The following is a 24,420-nucleotide window of genomic DNA, read 5'->3' on the forward strand; positions in this document are numbered from 1 at the left end:
AACAGTTTGTGTATGGTGTTAGAGAGTGCTCTACTTTCATTCTTTTACATGTAGCTGTCCAGTATTCCTAGCACCACTTATTGAAGAGACTTTTTTCTCCATTGTATATTCTTGCCTCCTTTATCGAAGATAAGGTGACCATATGTGTGTGGGTTTATTTCAGGGCTTTCTATCCTTTTCCATTGATCTATATTTCTGTTTTTGTGCCAGTACCATACTGCCTTGATTACTGTAGCTTTTTAGTATAGTCTGAAGTCAGAAAGGTTGATTCCCCTAGCTCCATTTTACTTTCTCAAGATTACTTTGGCTATTCGGGGTCTTTTGTGTTTCTATAGAAATTGTGAAAATTTTTGTTCTAGTTCTGTGAAAAACGCCAGTGGTAGTTTCATAGGATTGCACTGAATGTGTAGATTGCTTTGGGTAGTATAGTCATTTTCACATTGTTGATTCTTCCAATCCAAAACCACGGTATATCTCTCCATCTGTTCATATCATTTTTAATTTCTTTCATCTGTGTCTTATAATTTTCTGCATAGAGTTCTTCCTAGGTACGTTTATTCCTAGGTATTTTATTCTTTTTGTTGCAGTGGTAGATGTGAGTGTTTCCATAATTTCTCTTTCAGATTTTCCATCATTAGTGTATAGGAATGCAAGAGATTTCTGTACATGAATTCTGTATCCTGCTACTTTACCAAAATCATTGATTATCTCCAGTAGTTTTCATGTACCATCTTTAGGATTCTCTATGTATAGTATAACGCCATCTGAAAAGAGTGACAGTTTTACTTATTCTTTTCCAATTTGGATTCCTTTTTTTCTTTTTATTCTCTGATTGCTGAGGCTAAAACTTCCACAGTATGTTGAAAAATAGTGGTGATAGTGGGCAAACTTGTTTTTTCCCTGATCTTAGTGAAGTGGTTTCAGTGTTTCCACTATTGAGAATGATGTTGGCTGTGGGTTTGTCATACATGGCCTTTATTATGTTGAAGTAAACTCCCTGTATGCCTATTTTCTGCAGGGATTTTTTTTTATATCAAAATTGGTGTTGAATTTTTTCAAAAGGTTTTTCTGCATGTATTGAGATGATTATATGGTTTTTATCCTTCAATATGTTAATATGGTTTATCACATTGATTGATTTGCATATATTGAAGAACCTGTGCATTCCTGGGATAAACCCCACTTGATCATGTTGTATGATCCTTTTAATGTGATGTTGGATTCTGTTTGCTAGTGTTTTCTTGAGGATTTTTGCATCTATGTTCATCAGTGATATTGGCCTGTAGCTTTCTTTTTTTTTTTTTTTGTGACATCTTTGTCTGGTTTTAGTATCAGCATGATGATGGCCTCATAGAATAAGATTGGGTGTTTTCCTCCCTGTGCAATATTTTGGAAGAGTTTGAGAAGGATAGGTGTTAGCTCTTCTCTAAAAGTTTGATAGAATTCGCCTGTGAAGCCATCTGGTCAAATGCACACACACACACACACACACACAAAATTTGATGTATAATGCCCCAATTTTACAAAGGAAGAACATATTTCTTAAGTGAGTTATCCAATGTCATATATCTGATTTCTAAGATTTATTCTGGACATAAAAAGTTAATGCCTGCAGCAAATTTCTGGAACTCCAAGAAGCGCAAGTAAGTTCAGTTGGGAAATCTATGAAATTATATATTAAATGTGATTTTATACAGGTTCTGGGGTCCTAAAGCCAAGTAGATGTTCCTAAAATAATATTTATTAATGCTTAATATAGAAGACTTCTGCAAAAGATTGGTGCATTTGAACTTAGTCAATAACCAAATCTTACTGAAATGATTAAGTTAATACAAAAATCAGATAGAATTTAAGTAGATCCTGGAAGTTATGGAAAAGTATGTTCCACGTTCTGCAGCCTTTGCCTATATACTGACCTTCCTCAACTTACAACAAGTTTGCATCCTGATAACACATCACACGTTGAAAATATTGTAAGTTGAAAATGCATTTAACACACGTTTATTACCAAACATCATAGCTTAGTCGAGACATTTAAATGTGCTCAGAACCCTTTACATTAACCTAGAGTTAGGCAAAATCATCTAACACAAAGCCTATTTTATAATAAAACTCTGAAAGTCTCATGTAATTAATTGAATACTGTATTGAAAGTGAAAAGCAGAATGGTTGTAAGAGTATCGGTTGTTTACTCTGGTGATCTTGTGGATGACTGTTAGCTGTAATCATTGCCCCTGTTCAGCATCCAGAGAGAGAATGGTACTGCAAATCACTAGCCTGGGAAAACAACAAATTGAAATTTTGAAGTACAATTTTTACTGAATGTTTTATCCCTTGCACACCATAGTTAAGTTGAAAAATCATTAGTCATTATTCTAACAATTGTAAGTCAGCGACTGTCTGTAACCTAATCTGCATTTGGGACAAAAATAATAGAATGACTCTAAAGATACACACACAGAGACACAAAATTTTCTCTAAAAATTGTATTTTAGCATTAAAACAAGTACAAGACCCTAGAGCAGAACAAATTAAGGTAAATGGGGAAAAATGTTGGAAGCATATGTAGGTCTCAGAACCGAAGAACACTAAAATTACAATGTATTACTGAAAATCAACAATGTTTGTTAGCAGGTATATTTGAAAATACTGTTTGAAGTATAATTTTATTAGCCCAGGAAATAAAATTTAGAGTGCAAATATTATGAGGATAATCAAGATCAACTAATACAGATGTCTGAATAAGTGTCATGAAGCTGGTTAAAAACTAAATTGAAATGTCAAATGTTATTCTATAAAGAAAAGATATGCCATGATAAATAATAATATTATTTGTATGTAAATATCCATATAACATTACCAAAGTAGAGAGGACAATAAGTTGGAAAATATTAGTCAAATTCTCTCAAATATGTCTGCAGAAAATATTATATTTCTTATTAAAACAGCATACACACACACACACACATACACACATATGTATCAGAAATGTTTTTGAAATGTCAGGTTTTGTTAACTAACAACAGAATTAGATATTAAAATATACCTTCCATATGGTGGAGGATATGAATGGAGTATATATGGCCTTTGCACCTTATGCTAATGAAAGTATAAACCCCTATAAAAGAGAAATTTGAATAATACGGAAGAAAATTCTATATGTGTTTATCCTTCACTACAACCACATTTTTGAAATATATTTTATTCTAGCAAGCTACATATGTATTTTTTTTGTAGAAATAAAAATAAAAGAGTCATACTAAAATTCATGTCATTGCAAAGGACCTACAATTACCAAAACAAGTTTGAAAAAGAAAACAATGTTGGAGGATTAACACTACCTGATTTCAGGAATCATGGTAAAGTTACAGTAATCAAGATAGTATGGTACTGTTAAGATAGACAAATCAGTGTTCAGAATAGAGTCCAGAAAAAAAGGCCCACACTGATTTTAACATGAAAGTGAAAATAATTCAGTAAAGAAAGGATAGTCTTTTGTTAATAAAGTGGATATTCACATATAATAAAATGAACCTCAATCCATACCTTGTACCATATACAAAAGTTCACTCAAAATAGATCACAGATGTAAATGCCAAACTTAACACTATAAAAATTATTTAAGAAATCACAAGAGAAAGTTTTCACCACATTAGGTTAAGCAAGACTTCTTAGATATGATAGCTAAAGCATGACCTCTAAAAATACACGAGTACCTATTTTCATATCCATTTTATAGAAAATTTTCCCCAGTACTTACAAATAGAAAACTCAGGAGAGGATTCTCAGAGGCAAGGATTTCAAATCTTGGCTTTGTATTAAAAAGTGAACAGTAGTGAGATTCCATTGTCCGCTGTTAGTGTATTTGTGTGTCAGGGTGGGGGGAGGACATATTTGATGCTGCTCCAATAAGATCTGTTGAGACGCTCACTTACTGAAACACTTTTATGACTTTTATTTTCCTTTAACTACTTAATAAAAAGGCAAAGTTAATCTCTTTATCTCCAATGGTGCACTGTTATTTGCCAGCTTTACAATATACTATGGTTTATCTGAAGCAGTTATGAAATTGATGTGGAGAAGAGAAAAATGCATCTGAGACTTAACTTTGTGATTATTAGTCATTGAAGCTGCCTCCTGTAATTACTTATAGTTTTATTTTAAAACACTGCTCCATCATTCTTCCTCAATAGTCTTAGAATTAAAAAATTGAGGCAACCTGATTTCATCAGCTACTAACATAGTCACTGGAATTCCACTCCACCCTAAATTTATTTTCCCATTACCCCCAAAGAAATAAGTTGGCTCAAATATTCCCCTCATATCTCTATCTTCTCTATTTAAGAGCACCAATCTTGGAACAGGTGGGACATTTTCTCTTACTGCTGAACTAGATTCTCCACTTTCCCAAGTATCACACCCTTGAAAGGGTGTGTCATGGCATTTCAAACCTCTTTTGAAGGAGGACATGAAATCTCTAATCAAAATCTACAGCTTTTTTCCAATAAATTAAAGAACATTTTGGAACATACTTTGTTTTGTACACATCCTAAACCGTTCCTTCCTTTATCTGTTTAAACAGCAACAACAAAAGACATAAAATATATGTACACTAGTATTGTGGTAAGGTACAAAAGAGAAGAGGTATGTTGATTGACTATTACAGCCTACAATGTGCTAATTAAATGCATTAATTCCTCCCTTCAATCATCCAGAGTATCTGCAAATATCCATTGAGGTTTTTACCATGTGTCTGGCACTCTGTTAGAGATGAGGAATAACAGATTAATAAGGCACGAGTCTAGCTTTAAGTAGCTCAGAGTTCACAATGTCAAAGTTTTCACTCATACTGTCATTCCCAGTGCATTCTCATTGTCTGACTTGCAAAGTGACTCCTTCATTCTCTCTGCTGTAACCCCTGACACAGATTCACAATTCTCTACACATCTTTCAGATAGTCACAGCTAAACAATTTTTAAAGAAAGAATACATCTATTTGCAATTCCACTTTGGTTTCAAATTATGGTACGTCTTTTACTCTGCAGTATTTTGACCTTCCTTCTCTTTTTTCAAATCAACAGAACCTGAAACATCTATATAAAGCCTTTTTAAATTTGTTCACAAAGTAAAGCAAACTTGTTGGAACATAGAACAGTGTTCTTTGTGCAAGAGTAGATTTGATTTCTTAGAAGTAAATGGAAAAAAATAAGGGATGGGACTAATTTTTCTCTAAAGAGTTTTCTATTTTGACATTATCTATTTTCATCTCTCTTCAATATAGATGGTATAAAAAATTTATCCTCATATGCTTTACATTCATTATTGGTTTTATATTGGAAAACATCCCAGAAAAGCAAGAGAAAGTCTGGCAATTAACTGAAACAAAGCAAAAGGGATGCATTTATTTTCATATGTAATTACTTATTTATTTAGAGAATAAACCTGAACCTGTACTGATGATTGTCTTTTTTGAAGAGGGAAGATACAATCTATTTGAAATAAATACAATATTTATAAGTTGATAAAAGATAATGATATATTAAATGTGAGGTTCTTGTTTCTAATTAAAATATTTTTATATTTGTTATTTTTTCTCAATTGATTTCTCAAATATTTACCCAAACTACAGTAAACCACCACATTTTTCACCACTTCCTTATGAGATCCTACATTCATAACTGAGGGTCTCTCTTCTCTTCCCTTCTCTTCTCTTCTCTTCTCTTCTCTTCTCTTCTTCTCTTCTCTTCTCTTCTCTCCTCAGGAAAAGAAGCCAAATCCTCATGAAAAGAGCAAACCAACAATAATACAACTCTAACTTTAACTCAGAAGTGCTTCAGAGGAGATATTAAGTCAAGGCAAAGGAGAAAAAGGAATGAGGAAACAAAAGGGGGCGAGGAAGCTGCCCCTGAAAAATTGTGGTGTCAAGGGATGCCCTCCCACAAATGTGACCCAGTGTACATATAGCCTGTGTTAGCAGAGGATGTGCAACCTTTGAAATGTGTTTTGAGATGGGCTCAAATGACTTATTCTGGAATTGTATAGCTAAGTCAGTAACCACCAAGTATCAGTGTTTGCCAGGATTATGGTAAGTGACATAAAACCTTATCAATGAGAATCTGTATAAACAGGCTGATATAGATTTTACATGTTAGAATTAACAGTGATTTTAGAGCAAATATTCTTACCATATTTAAAGCACCAAATAACAAGCTAGAATTTATTATAGGAAATAGAAAGCTATAAAAAGTGACCAAACTGATGTAAAAGAGAACAAAACAGGTATTCTAGAATTTAAACATTTAATAACAAAATTAAAAACCTTACAGGTTATATTTAGAAGTGAATTGATATAGCAGATTTGACTCAGAGTAGAAAGAACCAGTGAACTAGAAGATTACATTAAACTACTCAGAATGCAGCAAAGAAAGAAAAAATAAAAGGTTGACAATACAGAAAAGAAAATAAAAGCCATGGGGATTATAGAAGGAGGATCCAGAATATTCTTGAAATAAGTTCTTTAAGTAAAAATATAGAAAGAATATAGTGCTAAGACAAATTTTGAGAAGATAAAAACAGAACATGTGAGTATTAGGAAAGGATGTCAAGCTGGAATTCATATGAAAAAGATTCCTTCTGAGAATGCTATTTAATCCAACCTTCATCCCATTTTCAGAAATTTGTGCTCCTACAATATTCTATGCTTATTGTTAGTACAATGCTTATTACAATTTTTTATAATAACCTATTAACTTTTATTTCTTTTGGTTAGATTTTTAACTGAGTGAAGGCAATTCATTTGTTTCTATTTCTTAATTTTAAATGCCTGGCTAAATTTAGGTCACCAAAAAGCATTTAGTTATTATTTGGTTTTTGAATTAATTGACTTCCTCTTGGGACCTATAGCTCTTTTATAGTACGGTGGAATTGCATCCAGTTCAATGATTATATTAACTTTTCTGAGCAAATGTATTGAAGGCACAATCTGTGGTACTGTTTTCATTCTCTCTAGGGTCTTTACTTTGTGCACACATTCATTCAAAATTATTTATTGGATACCTACTATGCAATGCATTGTTCTTGATATTGGGACAATATATATGACCAATGGACTAATTACATTCTTATTTGTAATTAAAGATCTAATAAAGTGTGGCAGATAAAAATGTAAGTAACTAAACAAATAAGATGATTTCAGGGAATAATGAGCTCTATGAAGGGAATAAGTAGGGTGATGCGATGTTTGAGGAATGGGTACCTTAAAAGGAAAATTTGTGTGTTAAGTTCAAAATGTATGTTATAAAGAGAGACAAAAAAGAACAGGGTTTTTTTTCCTTGTATTATTTCCATAGCAAATGGTTATCATAAAAGGCCATGAAAGAATATGTCTCTGATGTAGGCAATCTCTACAGGACATTTTTGTAGGGCAATATGCAATTTAAATGGATTATAAATATGAAAAGTCTCAAAATAATATACCTATTCATAAAAGTTATATCAAAAACTCAATATATTAATTTCCCTATTTTTACATAAGTTCTTAAATCTAACTGAGAATTTTACAGTCTACTTAAGGAGACAGGATTTTTAAAAACTTGTAGCTTGTTATCAATACAGAGCAGTGAGGATATAGACCCAGTATTCAGTCGCATGTGAGTTGACACATTATGTGCTTTAGTTCTGTAGTCTTTGTGGTCCTGTCTATCATTTATTTTTATTAAGGAATGTAGTTTTCTTTCCTTTAATCTCATGATTTGCCAAACGTCAGAGAAATGATGAAAACACTCCATCAATCACTATGGTAAGAATAGAAGACATTACCACCTCACCATTCAATTAAGTTACTTTGAGAACTAGGCTTCAATTTCTGAAAGGTATAGTAGGGTTACAATAACTACTTCTCTCTTGTAATGTTTCCTTCCAGACGAGAAGACAGCCAAGTCTTCAAGGATGCTTGTTCAATTCTAGACTTCCCAGGCCTTTGTTTTTCTTTGTTTTCACTTTTTAATAATTGGAAGGAAGGAGTCATTTAATTCTAACACATTTCTACTAGTAGATGACCATTCTGATAAATATTTTGATTAAAAAAAACAGTTGGTATGAGGGAGATTTGTGAATTTACATAAGTTGTGACTTTAAATTTATATTTGAATTTTAAACAACTATGTTTAAAGTTCTCCTTGTCTCTTAGCATAAGGTAAAATGAGGTTGATTCATTTGAATAGAACCTGGTAAGAATTGAAATAAAATTAGGTTGTTTTTGACATAGAACATTGTAGGAAGACATAATGTACCATTAAAAATATTTTTTCATTGTTAGGAGGAAAATTTAGATGACATTCTGGATACACTGCTTGCCATAATCATGTTTAACATTAAAACAGTAGAAAGAGTGTGGTCTGTAGTTCTTGGATTTCTAATACACTGTAGCACAATTGTGCTTCAATAGAAGACACCTATTTGAAAAGCAAATGTAATATGCCTGACACAAAACTATTTGCATTTCCAGAGTATAAAAATTACTGAACTGTGCCAATATCTGTGGCAGAACACTTGAGCAAAGTAGAGTTAGTAATGTCATTTATACAAAGACTTTAAAGCAATTTCTGTACCTTTTTATTTCATAGGGAAAAGGAGGCACCTTGGGTCAAACAAAAAAATAATTGAAGATGAGGAAATAATATTGTTAAGAATGAAAGGCAGGGAATGAAGTAAATGTATGTAAATCCACAGGTTTATTTTCCTAAATTGCAACAAGAGTATAAATTGAAAGAGGGTTAGGTAATTTAGAGTTTCTAGACTTTTGAAAATATAATTAGTTTTATCAGAGTGGTATAAATTTGTATATCCACTAAGTCATTGTAAAACGTTGAGGAGTTTTAAATTGGACACTTCTCCTTAGAGAAATGGCTAATTATAGAGCTGCAGGAGAAAAAATAGAAGATGAAACTAAAGTTCCTTATAGTGCTGAAAAAAAAGGAAATATTCAAAAAAAAAGAGAGAAAATAGAAAGAATGCCCAATGATCAAAGATGAAAATTAGAAAAAAACAAACAAAAAACAGGAGAAAAACATAATATAATATTATAAACCAAAATATAAAATAAATATATGCAAGCTATTACCAATAAATGATGGAATAAAGAAATGAGGGAGAAAGGACATTTCTCTTGTGCAGAAGAATTCCAAATAACTTATGTAGGTACTCTGCTTTCAACTCTGGAATATAACTCACTCTGTAAATATGGACTGCATATTGTGGCTTCTTTCCAAAGGGTACCATATGGAAAGTGGAAAAAAGAGCAACTTTACAATGGTAAAAATTTAATAATACTACTTCAGACAGGTGACCAAAATCAACATCAACAGTGCTAAGTTATATTGATAGCATGTACCCTTGAAGTGATCTGATAAAATTTGTACTTTATTTCTGTGGTCTTCCTTCTGTAAGCCAATATACCCTGTCTAACCATGAGAAAAACATTAGACAAATTGCACCACAGGATCAGCCTACAAAATTCTTCACCAATATTCTTTAAAACTGTCAATGTTATCAAAGACAAAGCAAGTCTGACAAGCTGTAACAGCCCAAAGGAGCCTAAAGAACATGAACAATTAGATGTAATACACTATTTTGGAGTTTGACCCTGAAACAGAAAAAGAACATGATGTGAAATCTAAGGAATATATAAAGTGTAAACTATATTTAATACTAGTGTAGCAATATAGGTTTATTAATTGTGTCAAATGTACCAGAGTAATGTAAAATGTTTCAAACTTCTTTAAAAGTGCCTTATTCTGCATTAAGTGTAATGTCCAAAATCATGTAACAGATGTTTTCCTTAGACCATCTAAAGAATTAATTTTTATTAGAACGATATTTAGATTCCAACTGAGAATAAATTTATTTTGACTCAACTATACACTTAGGAAACTTCTAATTGGTAGAAAAGATATTTCAGAAGTGCTATTTATGTAAAACATATGTAATATACATGGAGTCATGAAACTAATAAAATTAAGAAACACAAAAATGTCAACAAAGAACACAAAACCCCAATGGGACAATAAAAAGACAGTATAATCAATATACCTACTTAAATACTGGCACGTATTATAATAAATAATTATTATATTATTCTCTCTCTGAAGAGAGAGAAGAGCTCAAGATGGCAAAGTAAGAGGATGTAGAGCTTACCTCCCACATGAACACAACAAAAATACATCTGCATGTGGAAAATAAGCACTGAAAACCAACTGAAAACTAGCAGAAGTATTCTTGCACAAATTGGTGTTAAGAAAGACACGCACATATTCAGAAAGGGAGGGAAGAAAAGTGTTTTGGTCAGGACCTGTGTGCCTGGGAGGAACATCAGAGGAAAAAGGAGTTTTCAGGGGTGAATACCCATCTGGGGAGTAAATGAGTCGTGGACTGGGTGTCCCAGACTTGTGGTCCTAGGCAGAGGAAACAAAGGACAAAGGACTAAAGGTAACTTAAATAAGCCAGGATGTAGCTTAAAAGATAAAAAAGTGTAAAAGGGACTATAACTAAGATATACAGTTAAGGGATAAGCATGAAGATATAAAATATGACATCAAAAACATAAACTGTGGGATAAGGGAGTAAAATTTTAGATCTTTTAGAGTGTATTTGAACTTAAATGTTTACCAGTTTAAAACAAGTAGATATAATTATGGATTAACATATGAATGTCAGGGTAACGACAAATCAGAAACCTACAACTTGTGTGTTATATGATTAATATACATAATGTTTTTAATATATTTATTAAAATATTTTAAATCTGTTATTATTTGTATAATGCAACTTTCTGTTTTCCTTTTTAGTTACTCTAAAATTTGCCTTTAATATAACAATCTAGCAACCACATTTTCCCAATCACTGTAATTTTATCTCCAGTTGCCTGCCCTTACCATGCCAACATCTACAAGAGACCTATATGACTCAGGAAGAACCTATCCTCTGGCGTGTTAAGATAAGATATATGGAGTAGGATGACCACTGTTGGACTTTGAGAAATGACATTTGATTGCAAAATGCAAATATGTGTAGCCTTGGGCTGACATACACTCTCTTCTGTATCAGAAACTGTAGACTTTCTCTCTGTGACATAATGGAGATCATCAACCCAATGTTTTTTGAGTCCAGACCTCTCCTTCGTTCCCTCCTCTGTGAACTGAAAACTTCCCATCAGTGACGTGGATTCTTAATAAAACAAAGTAGGATTTTTTACATCTGAGCAGCATTATGTGTAACACCAGTATTTCATTCACTAAGGAATATATAAAACAGAGAATTGATTAATCTTTTGGCTCAAAAATATGCTGGACGTTAAGAACTGATTACTCTTAAAAGAGAAATTGTATGATTCTTAATCATTAAACCTGGTAAGTTTGTCTCCCAAATCTTGGAGAGTTGCTTGCCTCAGTATGTATTTTTTTGTTGTTGTTTCCTTTGTGTGTGTGCCCATGTGTGTTTGTGTGTGTATAAGTGTTTTAATGTCAACTCCTTTTGTTGATCATATTATCGATATTCAATAGGGCTAGGATAGATCAGCTCTCCTTAACCCCTCACACCATGACTTACTGTTGTTATCACCCTACAATGTTGTTGGCCTCAAGGTCAGTGTTCCATATATGTAAGGGCAACATGATCTCATACTTAAAGGAAGCATTTAATTTTTGTGTCTGGGAATAGGCATATCCAGAGACATATGTCCATATTTAATAACTCAAAGTGCAGAAATAGGAAATTAGGCTACATTTAAGGTTCAAAATTAATTTCCCCTTTATCTCTTAGAAATATGTGCTTCATTCTTACTTTATGCTGATTCTTTCCTATCAGTGGTGTTGCCTGTATTTTTTCACTTAGTTCTCTATAGTCAGCTTCTCTGTATATTTTACAATTTGTCTATCTTTTCCCTTTTCAATTGATGGTTCTATAAAGCATTGGATTTAGCACAAATCCAATTAAAACCAGTGTAATTAGCTATGATTATGTTCTGTACAAACTACACTTGTCTTTGTGTGAAAAAATGCACTGCATACATTTTTTTAAGCCTTCATCCTTTTGGGTCATGCACTTTCTGTGTCTGCTGGAACTTTGGGATTAATACTTTCAGTCTTTCTCAGATTTCCTTTGTTTGCATTAAATCCATGACTCACCACCATGAATTTTGGCTACAGAAAGCAAAGAAGCTGCTCTCTAATGAAAACACAGCCCTTTCAGAAAGGGTTCAAGAAAATGCTTTTTATGACAAATGAATAAATAACCTGTAAAAGTCTTCACAATCAAGCATTATTAAGTTTAACAGGCTTATTAAAATTCATAAAGCAATTAGAAGCTTTAGGTTGAATTCTTTTGTCATTTTCTTGTGCTTGTCCAAATATTAAAGTCAATGGGAATTGTATGCTTTTGCCCATGGACAAAATGTGGCCCATTTGAATAAGAATAGCATCTGCAATTATACTACCTGAGATAGAAATTAAAAGGTCCATCAATTCTCATGCTTCAGAGAATAAAATTACAACCAGATGGTGACAGAAAGTTTCTTCTGGGCATGAAGACTCCCTAATGGACAGGTGCATTGTGCCAATTTTCTTTTGGTTCCCTCCTCATAATGACTCACATACACACACAGACGTGCCAAAGATAGGACACCAAAACAAATGGGACATTTGCATTTTACCAGGATGAAATCCTCCCATGGCCTAACATATTGAGACTTAGATCTCCTAACATGTGTGGAGAATGTCAATAAAATCATTTTAGAATTTCATCCAACTCAGTGGCAATAAAACTTATCTTCTTCTTCTAAACTGACTGTTTTTGGCTTTACGTGTACCCTGATAATTTACCTTAAACTATATTCACCTCTGGGCATAACAGTATAAGAAAATATTTTCTAGGGGAAAAGAAAAACTCATTGACATTTAGAAAACTCTACACCTAGATCTAAATAATCTATTAATTGCTACATATTTATTAAACATCCACTATTTTCTACACACTGTTTGGGTTTGTGAAAATTATAGAAGAAAAATAAGATACCATAGATTCCTTCAGGGAGCTGAAAATTATCCTTTTGAGTTATGTAAGATTGGATGGTGTATAAATTTAATAGTAATACAGAAAATAAATGTAGACTTAAGCAGTTCGGGAACTTCATGATTTTATATCTGCATCTGTTAAGAACTATTAAAATACCAAGAAATGGTTATTTCCTCTTCTAATTTATTGTAAGCCTAAAACTAAAGTTATTTATTTTTCTTTTAAAAAGTTCTGTAAACATTCCCAGTGTAATGTTTTGTTAACTTAAGTGTTATTATTATATATTTGCATACTTTTATACTATCAAATTAATTTGAAATGTTGTTATATTAATTTGCTTTATATCCCAAATACCCTGAGGAATAGTATATTGCATTTATATTTTGTTTAATTGAACCCCTTCATATTGAAGAGATTACGATAATGTTAATCTTGTTTTAATAAACAAGTTGTTTTCTAGGGAAAGCTGATCATATAGTCTTTTATTTCACCCTCACAAAACCTTAGAGCACATATTCCTAATACTCAGTGCAAAGTTTTAGAATTTATTTCTTAAGGTGATGACCAATTTTGCCATACAGTAATAAATGAATCTGTTCTAAAATGTTGGTTTGCTTGAAAATATCATACAAATTTAGCACACATTGGTTGCACAATAATTTTAAAAAAGGGAAAATAAACCTTACATTGAAGGATCACTGATGGGCCCTGCCTTCCCTGGAATACATGATCAAAAGGTCATGAATATTTGGCCTTGGCTACAAGTGTTACATACACTCATCACTCATATAAGGGATGCTCTTGGGTATATGACTTGATAATCCAAAAGTAAAATCAACAATAACCATAAAAGATATTTATATTTTGAATCACCTGTTTTGAAATAACTGAAAAGCAGCAGTTATATAAACATATTCTTCTTGAAGTAACTCATTTCTATCTAGGATACCTGTAATTACTTGAAAAATTTCCCTTGAAAATGAATCTGATTACCAGTGGGTTTCAGTTTATGGTCCTACTGTACATCTTGTAGAAATACGAGAAGGAATAGCCTGCTTGGCTACGGTAGCAGTTCCTCAAATATGAAAAAACCCATTTGAATATCTCAGATTCCTTTAAACATTTCTACATCATTTTATCATCATGGTCAACCTTTCTGGGCAAACATCCCTTTGTTCTTCATAAGTAGGGATCAATTAATTTAAAAAAAAAGCATTTCAGTTATTCTAAACAATGATTAAAAAATAATTAGAGCAAAAATAATTAGAAAATTATTTTCTACCATAAAAGCAATGCCATTTTTATTAATGCAGCTTCTGTATGGGTTTGCATATTAAGAAGTTATTTCATGCCTGTCACATTTCAATATCACAACACTCACAGATGTTTTTCACCTGAGCCATCCTAAGCTCTTTCACCCCATGATACCATAATTAAAGTTGATGTTGAATTCAAATATTTACATATATTTTTATAAAATGTATCTTGTTGATTTCATTTTGGTATTAGAGATTGTCAGGTTCATTTTAAATCCTGATTTAGCCATCTGTCATGTAAGCTGTCCCTCTTAGCTTCATTTAACTTCAGGCCTTAAGGCTCAATTCAGTGTATTCTTTTGAGAAATATATTTTTAAAAAATACAGTGAAGTAGCTCTCTACTGCGTACCTCTCATCTAGATTTTCATAGCTGCTCAACACACTTTAAGAATGATTTTCAATTGAATATTCAATTATATTTTCTTCAATTCACATTGTTCCATCATTTAAAAGATATCCTTAGGGCTCACTTTTAATTCCTTCACTCATATTTTATGAAAAACAAGTTTTCATGTATTATCCAGATAAGAGAGATCAAATAAAGTCATAGAGAGATTTAAAAAAATTAAGTAATAGGATTCTATCATAGGTCAAAAAATAAATAGAAGGCAGGTTAGAATAAGCCAGGTTGTTGACTTTTTTTTTTGGCTGTGTTGGGTCTTTGTTGCTGTGTGCAGGCTTTCTCTAGTTGCAGCGAGCAGGAGCTAGTCTTTGTTGCGGTGCCCAGGCTTCTCATTTTGGTGGCTTCTCTTGTTGTGGAGCATGGACTCTAGGTATGCGGGCTTCAATAGTTGTGGAATGAGGGCTCAGTAGCTGTGGCTTGTGGGCTCTAGAGCACAAGCTCACTAGTTATGGCACAGGGGCTTAGCTGTTCCGCAGCATGTGGGATCATCCCGGACTGGGACTCGAACCCATATCCACTGCATTGGCAGGCGGACTCTTAACCACTGTGCCACCAGGGAAGTCCCAGACATTTATTGACTATTTCCTTTCCTTCTCACTTTTGCCAATTCACTGAACTAAAATATGATGTTTAGTACTAGTGTCTTACTAAACCAGTGCAGATGTATTGTCTTATAACTGGACCTAGGATGTATATATTTTGTGTGTAATAACAATAAGGTGACTGAAATAAGAATAAGGAGTGGGGAATAATTAAGTTAGTATCTAAAGATATCTATCTATCTATCTATCTATCTATCTATCTACCTATCTGCCTGTCTATCCATTTATCTATTCATCAATAAGAAATCTTAACCTATTGATTTGTCTGTCTTGTTTTGCAGTAATATGTCCAATTAATTCTAATTCAATTTAAAAATTCCAGTTTAGATTTTAAAATTCTTTCCTTCTTGTTTAAGAATTTCATGTAATTTAGTGTTGAGATACTCTTTAATATTCTCTATATTATATTATAAGTTGAAAAGTGGTCAGTCACCCATAGGCTTCCTCTGTCTAGAAGGCATACTTTTATGGCCTGATAAATGTTTTGAATATTGAGACTGTTCACATTCTGAAATTGAATTTTTGACATTTTTTGAAAAAAAGCTAGAGCATATGAAAATAGTATGCATAATATTCCTCATGAAATTAATGTTTTGGCACTTAATAGATGTACCTTTAAATTGGGTGTGAGTCCTCCAGTTTAATTCAGTTACAATAATTTCTTATGGCTCTACAGTTGGTCTACTTTTCTCATTCAACACATTTGTCTAATTTGCATCAGAATTTGAACTCTGGTCTAATGCCACTTCCCACTTATTAAAAACAACATCTTCTGTAAAATTGACTAATTGATTGATTCATGTATCCATTCAGTGAAAAAATATTTATTAGATAATTTCTTGCCAGACACTCTCTAGAGATACTGAAAGAGAAGATTCCATCCTGGTATTTGAGAAAGGTGAGAGAGAATGTGGCAAAGGTGTAAGACTTGAGAAAAAGGTATAAGTCTGAATTTAGTAAACATCATCTTTACCACACAAGCAGAGGAAGAGATAGTGCTCAAGAGGGAAAGCAACGTAGAGGTTGGTTAAGTGTTAGAAAACAAAAAGTTCTGTCTGAAACTAGGACAAAGTTTCAAGAATAAAGTCAATAGACTAGAACTGGGCTTCCCTGGTGGTGCAGTGGTTAAGAATCTCCCTGTCAATGCAGGGGACACGGGTTCGAGCCCTGACCCAGAAAGATCACACATGCCACAGAGCAACTAAGCCTGTGCACCACAACTACTGAGCCAGTACTCTAGAGCCTGAGAGCCACAACTACTGAGATTGTGTGCCACAACTACTGAAGCCTGCGTGCCTAGAGCCCATGCTTTGCAACAAAAGAAGCCACCACAAGGAGAAACCAGTGCACCACAATGAAGAGTAGCCTCCGCTTACCGCAACTAGAGAAAGCCCACGCACAACAACGAAGACACAACACAGCCAAAAATAATAACAAATTAATTAATGAAAAAAATAGACTAGAACTGAAAAACAATAAAAAGCAATAAGAAATTCAAATATGATTGATTTTTGCATTTTTAGAGTCTTTGATGACTTCCTTGAGAAGAAAGTGTTCAGTGTGTGATGGAGGCCGTAGACAGATGGCAGTGAATCATTAAGTAACGGTGAGGTTAGAAGATACAGATGAAGAATATATTATCCTTGTTCAAGAAGGGTATTAAGGAGGCATGAGATGTTGAAGCAGATGTGGCTAGAAACAAAGGGGAGAAATAGAAACTCCTTCATTTGCTAATGGGGAAGAAGCAAGAAATTTATCTTTTGGAGGTACAAGAATAGAATATAATTGATACAGCAGGGTCAATAAGAAGGGAACATAAGGATATTTACAGTACAAGCAGAGAAATGATATATTTTTCTCCTGAGAAAGAAACCTCTTCACCCCTGAAACTGCATAGAATGTGGTAGGGCTAGAAATAGATACATATAGGATTATTAGTATGAGCAGAGTGTAAGGAGTTGGGGAATTATTTTCAAGGAGCTTGTATTATTATTTTATATTTAGAAAGAGCAATTCACTGAAAATGAACAAGAAAACAGAAGCTGAACCAGATCATTTAGAATATGAGATGGAAGTCTCAAAATTTTAAGTTAGAGTTCAAGACAGTAACACAATGGATATGTCATATCAATCCTGATATATCTTGAACAGTTATGGAACTGAACTATAGTCGGCTTTTGTTTAAGCCACTGTTGTTTGAACTTTTGTTTTAGAAGTTGAAATTATATTAGTCATACTAAAATATTCCATGGAATTACAGCTGCATAGTCGATGGACAAGAGAAGCAGTTAGAGTGCTTTTCTAGATTCACTATCAAACACTAGATTCACTATCAACCACTAGAAAAATGGTTGATATTGCCTTATATCATTGCAAGAAAGGGAGTACTATTAGCAAAGGGATGTAGGAGTACTAGATACAGCAACAACAAAATAGATTTTCAACTTACAATGTCCTTACTATGTGCCAAACTTTTTCTAAACATTTTATATTAGTTACTTTCATTTTCCTGAAGTAGATATTATTAATATTAATTCCTCATTTTATAGGTGAGAAAATCAAGGCATACAGAGATAAATAATTTGCTTAAAATAGATTTATAATCAGGAAGTCTGGCTCTAAATTCAATGATTTTAACCACTACCATATTCTCTCTCTCTCTCTCTCTCTCTCTCTCTCTCTCTCTCTCTCTCTCTCTCAGTAGCTGTTTTAGGGAGTAAAACAACTAGTTATAATGTAAAATAATTCTGCAAATTTTTAATGATTGAAAATACATACATACATACATAGTAGAATGCTTTTTCCAGAAGTGTTCAGGAGCTGATTCCTGAATTATGCAGGGTGAATGGCTTCATTATACAGGAATTGGTGTTCTGTTGGGTGTATATAGCAGAAAAACAGGGAATAAATGAATTGGGGAGGGTGAACAACATAATTTTGGGGTTGTTGGAGAATATTATACAGATTGCATAGGAAAGAAAATGCATGCAAGGAAACAGTGATAGTTTTGAAGAAAACTGTGCATCAATGTACTAGAAGACTAAAAGGAGTAGAAACTGAATGAACTATAAAAGTAAGAGGAAAGGATATCAGAGCATATGGTTTTAAGCATGGAAAATCATGCTAAAATTCATACTGTGGTCACGGATATGGAAGCTGTGGTCATTGAAACAGAAGAGATAAAGGCACTATAGGGAACTACTGCTGAATTAGTTAGCATAGTTGTTTTCTTTAACATATTTTTTGGAGTATAATTGATTTACAATGTTGTGTTAGTTTCTGCTGTGTAACAAAGTGAATCAGCTATATGTATACATATGTGTCCATATCCTCTCCCTCTTGAATCTCCTTCCCACCCTCCCTACCCCACACCTCTAGGTGGACACAAAGCACCGAGCTGATCTCTCCGTGGAATTCAGCTGCTTCCCACTAGCTATCTATTTTACATTTGGTAGTGTATATATGACAGTGCTACTCTCTCACTTTGTCCCAGCCTACCCTTCACCCTCCCCATGTCCTCAAGTCCATTCTCTACATCTGTGTCTTTATTCCTGTCCAGCCCCTAGGTTCGTCAGAACCATTCTTTTTTTTTTTTTTTTTTTTTTTTTTTTTTTAGTTTCCATATATATGTGTTAGCATACGGAATTTGTTTTTCTCTTTCTGACTTACTTCACTCTGTATGACAGACTCTAAGTCCATTCACTTCACTACAAATAACAATTTTGTTACTTTTTATGGCTGAGTAATATTCCATTGTATATATGTGCCATTTATTTTGAGTTGTTTGAAAAATACAGTTACATTGAATTTGGTGGCAGTTTATTTCACTGATAGAGAATTTTATGTATTCATAGGGTAGCTTAAAATCTGATTTTATAAATCTAACTTTTATCAATTGGTACACCATCTAAAGATTACAATAATAAAGAAAAAGTCTGAATTTTCCCCTTTTGTATAAACATTTTAAAACTAGATGAAAGATATTTCTTTATTTTTTTCTTTGCACAAGCTAAATATATACATTTGTCCCTGCCCAGGTTTGATGTTATGATTAACATGATGGAGGGTAACATTGTGACATGGGAAGAGCATAGACTTTGAATCTGGACAAATCAGATATTTTAAAAAATATATTATATGATTGATCTTAATCTCCTTCAGCCTCAGTTTCCTCATTGTTATATGAAGGTTGTTATTGTGGCAGACACTATTGACTGTCTATCCAATAGCAAAACTTGACTTCCTTATTCCTAGCTAACAGAATCAGTTCCCCAAAGTAGAGGTCAAATGTACTAAAAATTCACTTTTTAGTGTCCCTGTACCTAGAGTTTGCCTATGTGACCCAATCATGACCAATTATTTTGAGAGATCCGTATAGTAAAAGGCTTCTGAAAAAGATGCTCCTAATGAAAAAACAGAGAAAAATAAAGTTTTTTTTTTGCTTTGGACAGTGCCTAGAGTGGGGTTGTTGTTGAGTATTTCTTCCATCATTGTATGAACAAAAGGAGATATTGTTGATATGTTGAGAATGGAAATGGAAATTAATCTGGAAATACCTACCTCCAGTTATAGTGTTAGTGAAATGATTATATGTCTTACTGTAATCCACTTTTAATAAGATGTTTTATTACTTGCAGCTAAGTATTCGAATTGGTGAAATGATTTACATGAAAAAGAAAATGTAAAATACATTGGCAGCACAGCTGATATTAATAATTTTAAAATAGTTTTATCAATTTTATGTAATGCAGATTTAAATGAAAACTACAAATGTTGCCTATGTGCAATGTAATGTAATTCATCATTTTATCATGACCTACACTTGTATCAATGCCAGCTATAATTCAATAATCAATAAATTGGCTTTTAAAGCCAATCATAATGTAATGTTGTCCTGATAGTAAGCTTGTTCAGTAGGATAAAAAATTCAAAAAATATCTGTATTAAGGTTAAAAGAGAAGGTGAAGTAGAAAAGTGGTTATATTTACATAAATTTAGAAGGACACATTTCAATCAAATAGTAAGAATTTTGGTCAAAAAATAAGATACATAAGTAGATAGATAAATATTAAGTGTTTTTATCACCAAAAAAAAAAATGACAAGAGGACACTTTTGTGACAAAAAAAGGTAAAAATAAATCTACCTTTAAAAATTAGTGCAAAGTACTTTCTTTCTTCATTAAAAAAATAGCATAATCTTACTCTTCTAAAATAATGGCAATATATTTTCATATACTGTTCATTTACAAATGAAGATAAGAGAAATGCATTATTTATCGTTATTATTTAATATGTGATTGCAAAGTGTACTAGTTGCCCTGGAGAGTAAATCCTTTTCTTTTCAAACATCTCACCCTACACTTTAAACAGAAACTTAAGAAGTAATTAACAGTGACAACTTATACTCCATAGCTTTGAAGTGGAAAATGAGAATATGATTCGAGGCTCTGTGCTACATAACAACCTTTGTAATGTTCGAGTTTGAACTATAGATCCTTAAGCAAGCAGAATAAATGTGCTATTTGGTGGCCTCCAACCCACTTCTAGAAAGATAATGGGCTAATCATTTCACGAAAAATGTCAGAGTGTTTTCCCAGAAGATATTGGTAACAGCACTGCAGCTTCAATTATAAATGCTTCCATTCTTCTAGCTATGAGATCAATCCTGAGAGTCAGTTTCACTTTCTTCCTCAAAAGCCCTTTGAAATCTGGGGTCGAGACATAGAGATTTCACCATACCTCTATTAAACTGGTAGATTATTATACAATCTAATCAATAAAAGTGAGGATACGATCTCCCCTAAACATTAAGCTCTTGCCAGCAATGAAAAGTAGTAATTGTAAAGTTGCTGATATTGGTAACTAAAATGCCACCTTCTAGGATAACTCACACGTTCCTCATATCAGTTCCTAGTAAAAGCAGGGAAAGCATGTGCCCAGGGGAAATTTGTAACACTAAGTTCCCCATATTTGTGTAAATATCTCTAAGGGCTTTACTTGTGACCCCAGGAAATCCTTGGACTCAAAAACGAAATTGGTTATTTAACCTGAATGTTTGAAAGTCTTTAATATAATTTTTTTCAGAGTAAGAAATAACACATTTTTCTGTCTCCATGTGTCATACACATATAGTAGTCTCTTTCCATATATGTGAGTTTTCATTGGAGAAAATCTGGAGGTCATTGAATTGTTTTATTTTAGAATTAAATATTCTAATGCTGAGTGTAATTGTATTTAAGAATGAATAATATAGATTTTTATTAAGGAACATTTGGTTGACTAATAATCAGTAATATCTTAAAAATAATTTTTATGTACCCATCTATGTCTTACCTTTCCAGCCAGAGATGTTTCCTAGTGAAATTAGCCTTTGCTTCTTTTTTACACTGACATATGATTTTGAAATGTACTTATTGACTGCTAGATAGAATAAATGAGTTAAGAGACATGTGAGTTACAGAGATTGTTCCTTCAAACCATCAAATGGAGATCATGTAAAATCCTCGCTGATTACCCATAAAAAAACATTGTTTATACTCATGCTTTATTTAAACTATATTTTACTTACTTCTCTTTCTAGTTCATTTAAATCCAATCTTATTTCATATCATTTCATACAGTAATTAATATGGTAATGAGCACATAAGAAGTGCTTAATATATTTTTTATTGAATGGAATTAAGAATCTCATAAAGTTGAACAGAGAATTGATCCAAAAGGCAAAGGCCTGGCTGCTATTCCTGGCATTGCCTCTAATGGTATGTTGTTTAATTTTGTTTAATATATTGTTATTATAACTCTTTTAACTGGTTTTGCCTTTTAAAAGTTCTGATGAATATAGGCTGGTTTGCTAATCTGAGGACATATGTTGGCTACTGTTTTATTAAATAATATATCAATTCTATATTTTCTAATAAAAACTAGTGGAATTCCTAAGAAAGGAATTTTAAGAGTCTTGATACGTTCTTTATGTCATTTAATTTATTTTTATTTGATAATCATCATTGATTTGGGGGCTGCATTCTCAGATAAATTTTGGTCACCATCTTCTAGGGACTATTTTGTTTTTGTTTCACATGTATCCAACCTGAATAGTTGGGATAATTATTTTCATAGTTATCTTTTGTTTGTTGCCAAGAACTCCTATTAACTCTTCATCTAAATTTATTACTTATGGTTCAGGTTTGTGGTTTCCACACTTAGAAAAATGAGCGTGTTAACATGGAAAATAATTTTTCTGAGTTACCTTTTAATTGTATTTCCTTTATTGTGTGTGTATGTATTTAACGTTTGCTGATTTAATTGCTTTTTCATGGTACTGATATTCATCATTATGTTTTTTTTTTTGATTTGCATATATTTGAAACCTTAGATTCCTTGTTAAATTCTTGGCTGCCTCTAGTTTTGTAGCAATATCTTAAGAAGCTGGAATGCTGTTGGATTTTAATTGCAGTAACAGACCTGTCACTATTTTGTTTAGTCCTGTGGCTACTCTCAGGCACATTGCTCATGTGTTTCTCCATGCATTGTCAGCCCATGAGATACTGTCGTTTTCCTAGTCCAAACTCTCATATTTGCTGCATCTCTTTGCAGATGACAACCCATCATCTTCTTGAGGCCCTGTTAGGAGGTGGTGTTGAGGCGGTCGTCTCACCTGATATTTTCTGTTAAGTTATTCCTTCATAATGTTACTGAAAGTGAAGTCTGGCTGTTCACGGCCCTAAAGCCAATTCTCAAGAAGAAAGGTTGGTGGAAAGGAAAGCTCACTTTATTTAAGAAACTGGCAACCAGGGGGAGAGGGTTGACCCCTGTCTAAAGGCAGACTCCCCCTACTGACAATCAGTGAGCAAGAGCTTTTAAAGGGAAGTTTCAGGGGTGTATAGACAGAGGGAGGGGGCTACATACAGAAACCTCATACTCAGCTCTGATAGTCATCTTGAAATTGGTCATTCAGTGGTCTAATCAGCATCATCTTGATTGTTTTAAGTACAGTTAATCTTCAGTTCTAGGGTCAATTTATTTCCCATTTCGTTGAGGTCCGTTCTTGGAATTGTGGCAAATTATGTCATAGCTACACTCTGGTCATCACATAGTTAACTTATTCCATCTGGTGGGAGTTTAAATATCTACCGAACAGCTCAAATGATATGGCTCAGAATATTATTTATAGCCCTTGAAGAGGAACTAAAGGTCCTTGACTTTATTTAATGATGAAACTATTATTATTTTGTCCTGTTTGACTGCTTTCCTTGGCTTCTGCATTTTCTCTCTTCTCTGATTAAAGTTATTCTTTAGCTAAAGTTTTTCTACAGACAAAAGGCAGCTTGAGGGCAAGGGGTGGGGAAGAAAGATAGGGTCCTGCTCCATTTCATTAGCATGTATCCTTCATCCTTGGATAATGGCCTAATGTTGGAATTTACCACCTCTGACCATGAGCTAAAGGAGTGAAAAACTAAGTGTAACAAGAGAGACAGGGTGGTATTCCTAATAAGTACTAACCTCTTGAAAGAATGAAAAGAATCTACAACCAGAATAAAAGATTTCCTGGTGCAAGCACCTGGCACACGTGTTGCAGTCACAGGTATTAGTTACATAAAACTAACAGGCAAAGAAGATTCCCAGATAATATATATAGCTCATTATAAGATCATTAGTATATTGCAGAAATCAATGTCATTTTGGGAATATTTTCAACAAATAGAAGAAATAATAACATGAGGATTCATGGTAACCATAGAAAAAGAGAGGTGCCTTTGCAATAAGGATGATTGACAGACTTAACTACAGAATTAGATGATACAGCAATTTGGGGGAATTTGAGGAAGAAAACAAAGAACTGAAACAACTAATAAACATCTATATTCTAAAAACCTCAAAAATTTAAATGTTATGAAAATAAAAGAAAGAAGGAAGGAAGGGAGGGAAGGAGGAAGAAAAGAAAAAAGGAACCAAAAAACCAGAAAATTTTAGTTGATGTACAAGAAGCCAAACTGGTTCAGTTCAAGTAGCAGGTAGAAGTATTTGGGGGAT

Source organism: Mesoplodon mirus, assembly GCF_964341445.2.
Source record: "Mesoplodon mirus genome assembly, chromosome: 14".
NCBI lineage: Eukaryota > Metazoa > Chordata > Mammalia > Artiodactyla > Ziphiidae > Mesoplodon > Mesoplodon mirus.